This window comes from Pinus tabuliformis, chromosome 9, assembly GCF_031772625.1.
Source record: "Pinus tabuliformis cultivar Carrire ecotype Pingquan chromosome 9, CPIR1, whole genome shotgun sequence".
NCBI lineage: Eukaryota > Viridiplantae > Streptophyta > Pinopsida > Pinales > Pinaceae > Pinus > Pinus tabuliformis.
The window spans coordinates 621614904-621619242 of record NC_142307.1 but is presented as its reverse complement, the minus strand read 5'-3'; the positions used below and the strand labels follow the sequence as shown (position 1 = coordinate 621619242).

The window sequence follows — 4339 nt, the reverse complement described above, 5'->3', positions numbered from 1 at the left end:
GAGAGGAGACACTTTGTACAGGGGGAATAGACAATGTATCCAAAGGAGTTGGGTCCTCCGAAGCATGAATAATATGACAGCAAGAGCGAGTATACATGTTCATAAGGAAGGATGGCATGAGATGGTCTATGACAAAACCAGGGCCATCATTCTGAATGTGAGCAAGAGGGCCAGGGAGAAGAGAACGAAAATTTGAAAAATGATACAAGATGTTTCATCCATAACCCACAGAATAAAATTTCCAAACTCAACCCCGCTCATTAAAAAAAACCAGACAAAAAAAGACAAAAACCTATCAGGCAAGTACCATAATCCCCAGTGATCGAAATCTGCCAATAGACATCAACAATCAAAACAGTGCAACCCCTGCATACTTCCCGCCAGACGGGCACACAGTACGCTTCCTACACCAACACCGTCTGATTCACGACGGTTAACCCCCACACAACCAGCAAAGAATTTTGAATTCCTCTCGAAAAGGATTTTTATATAGGTATATGACGGTTTGGCCTTTCATAAAGCACCCAGATTGTAAATTGACACATTTACAGACAAACATAGACTGAGAATCGTCAGAAGTAATGGCGGATAAGATAAAATGACCTTTCTTGAAGCATTTAGATTGTAAATTGACACACCTCCACTGAGAATTCTGAGCAGCAACGGAGAATAAGAAAATAAATGCTTTGTTTATTGAGGTTATATATATATTTTGATATGGTTGGAATTAGTGTTTCAATTATAATTTTAACATTAGAAATAGATTCAGCATCTTCAAAAACCCCGGGCATCCCAAATTCTACATTCTACAATTTGACAATTAGAACTTAGTTTTTTAAAAATTCCGACCAAATTTAACCAAGAATCTGCCAGAAAATCCAACCTTCTGCAGCAAAAAGTGTCACCTGTTTAAACTACGCAAGCCTATGACAGTTCAATCCACTTCTGATCCCATTTTTTCCCTAAATTGGTATCATTCCACTGACATTTTTGCCCTTGCAAAGGTGCGCATATAACATACATGAAGGTCTTATGGTTCCTCCAGGTGGTGCCTTGTTTAACCTAAAATATCACATACGAGTGCACCACTTCAGATTTAGAGAACCAGATTTTGGTTAGCTCAGGCTTTTGAAAAATACCACTAGATGTCCTGTAAGGATGTCATGGCATACCAATGCAGTTATTCCCCGTGGATTTATCTTACACAATTGTGTCTGGGAATCGTTCACCTAGACTTGGGAAAATTATTGTAACTTATACCACAGATCTCCAAAAACTGCAACGGAAACAAAAAAATAAAGCCTGAAAATGGGTAGCAAACTCTAGGAAAACTAACGTACAAGTTTCTAGCTATATAAGCTTTGGTTTGTCGTTAATTAATCAGCACAAGGGAGAATTATTACAGGAAAAGTACATACTTCAAGTGACAAGTGTTCATCTGACAATCGGAGATGAACACAGATGCACTGTGCCAGTCACCACGCAGAGAGGTCATTCGAGATCTCTATACGAGGTCCTGGACCTGTGTCGAGATTTCCAAATGCAATTGCCAGCTTCTCGTTGTCACTGCAGTGGATAAGTTCCTCTGCCTCATCTTCGACCTCATTTAAGACAAAATCTACATTCGGCACATAACCTGCAACCTTCATCTGCCCAGCCAAGATCTCCAGCATCGCATAAATCTCCTTGGTTTGAGGATGTGATTTATCAGCTACAAGGAATGCATGAAATCTGTTATCAACTTCAATCAAGCTGCATCCTGGAGTCTTCTTCAATCCACTGTCTTTAATTTTTTCCCTCACTTTTTTAACTCCATCCCACCTGCCAGAATCCGCATAAATATTTGACAGAAGTACATAATATCCAACATTGTCAGGCTCCAAGTTAAAAAGGCGCTCCGCAACAAATCGACCTAGCTCAACATTGCAGTAAATTCTGCATGCCCCAAGCAAGGCACCCCATACTCCAACATCAGGTTCTAAAGGCATATTTTGGACAAAGTCTCCCGCTTCATCCAATTGCCCTGCACGGCCAAGGAGGTCGACCATGCATGTATAATGTTCCATTCTGGGTGTGATGCAGTAGTCTTGTCTCATGCTAGTAAAATACTGCCAGCCCTCGTCTACAAGACCTGCATGACTGCACGCAGACAGAACACAAATGAAAGTGATATGATTTGGCCTCATGCCCGCATGTAACATTTGTGCGAAGATCGCAACGGCATCTTTGCCGAACCCATGCATTCCATAACCTGCAATCATTGCACTCCATGAGACCACATTTCTCTTAGACATTCTATCAAACGATTGCCGTGCCATAGCTATATTTCCACATTTTGCATACATATCTATGAGAGCAGTTCCTACAAAAACATTCAAATCCATTCCACTCCTAACACTGTAGTCGTGGATCCACACCCCTTGTTGCAGAACCCCTAAATGAGCACATGCCTGAAGCACACTCACTATGGTGAACGAATTTGGTTTCCTACCAGCCTGTAGCATTTGTTTAAATAGCATCAACGCCTCATTGGCGTACCCCGTCTGTGCATATGCTGCAATCATTGCACTCCACAAGACAACATCTCTTTGAGGCATTTTGTCGAACAGTTGGCGCGCGAATCTTATACTACCACACTTGGCATACATTGTAATAAGACAAGTTCGCACTGAAACATCTAACTCAAGTTTATTCTCGATAATGTATTCATGGATGCCTTTTCCTTCCTGCAGATCGCCCAACTCAGCGTATGCCGGGACTACACTCAGAATGGTGACTCGATTGGGCACCATGCCGCTCGATTTCATTTGATGGAACAGCGCCAAGGCCTCCTTGGCACGCCCATTCTGAGCATATCTGGAGATCATCGTCGTCCATGAGACCACATCTCTCTCAGACATTTTGTCAAATAAATCGCGTGCAATGTCCATTCTCTGGCATTTAGCATACATATCAACCAGGGCGTTCCCCACACAAACATTCGAGTCCAATCTCCTTCTAGTTATTTCCGCATGGACCTCCATACCCCGCTGTAGAGCCGAAAGACCTGCACAGGCCTTGAGAACAAAAGGAAACGTGAAGCGGTTGGGCAGTACGGCTGCCTGCTGCATTTGGAAATAGAGCGAAAGTGCCTCCTCGTATAATCCATTGCAGGCATAGCCCTTGATAATCTCATTCCATACAAATATATTTCGTTGACGTGTTTTATCAAACACTTTACGTGCATCATCTGAAGAGCCAAATACAGCATACATACCCACAAGTTTGGTTGCTAAAAACACGTTTTGGCTGTGTCCATTTGCGAAAATATTAGCGTGGAGTTGTCTAAGGGATTCGATTTGGGTACATTCCTGCAAAAGAGAAGCATATGCATCGGTATGCAATGGAATGCTCTTTCCTTCGTCGGCTTTAATAGCAGGAACAGAAAAAGCAGACGTAGTGAAGAACATATAAACGTAAACATGTCTCTGAATTTTGACATTGCGACAAAATGCCACTTCCATAGTAGGCCACACGGAAGAAGACTGATAGAAGAAGCCATTGATTAATCGACAAAACACAGACGACGTTGATAATCGCAATGATGAAATATCAGCGCGGGCAGAAGCTACGTGAATTCAAAAGAAGTGCGTTCAGATCCAAGTGGTATAACTTTACACTCTGCAAATTGGCCGGAAGTGCCGCGGTCTCCTGGTATCTCTTGTTTTTAATAATGAAAAACATTGATGTATACATTGATGCAAATATACAGTGATGTGTGGTGTACGGGTAAAGTTCACGTTCACGAGATAGTGGTTCAAATTTTATTGAGTATAGTTTCTTGTTATAATTTTAGTAATTTCAGTTTAAGGAATAGATTTTTTTTTATGGGTGTAAAGAAAAATGAAAAATATTGAATCTAAATTTTTTATGAGACTATTTATTTCTCATTGATGGATCTTATTCTCAAACTTTTCTTATGAGATTTGAACATTATTTATTTTTCATAAATGAATCTTACTCTCAAACCCTTCCATGAGATTTGATAATGTAATTTGATGAGACAAACTTTTCCTATGAGATTTGACATAAAACATTATTTATTTTTCATAAATGGATCTCACTCTCAAACCCTTCCATGAGATTTGATAATGTAATTTGATAGGACAAAAACCCTGCACAAACCCAATTGATCTACACTTCACCTCATGGATTGTGCAGATGAAAAGTCCTTTCCTATGAGATTTGACAAGAGACATACCCCACACAAATCCAATTGATTTACACTTCTCCTCTTGGATTGTGCAAAATGAAAAGTCTTTTCTTATGAGAATTTACATGAGACATTATTTATTTCCAT

The 4339-nt window shown here is 40.4% G+C and overlaps 1 pseudogene across 1 annotated transcript; it reads right to left on the bottom strand.

Annotated features, from left to right (window-relative positions):
- Positions 1-882: 882 nt before the first annotated feature.
- On the bottom strand, positions 883-3792 carry LOC149150125 (pentatricopeptide repeat-containing protein At3g12770 pseudogene; annotated as a pseudogene). The gene is made up of 2 exons (XR_016263073.1): positions 1419-3792; positions 883-1276 (listed from the first exon to the last, which is right to left on the bottom strand). The product of XR_016263073.1 is annotated as a pentatricopeptide repeat-containing protein At3g12770 pseudogene (transcript).
- Between the last annotated feature and the right edge of the window lie 547 nt (positions 3793-4339).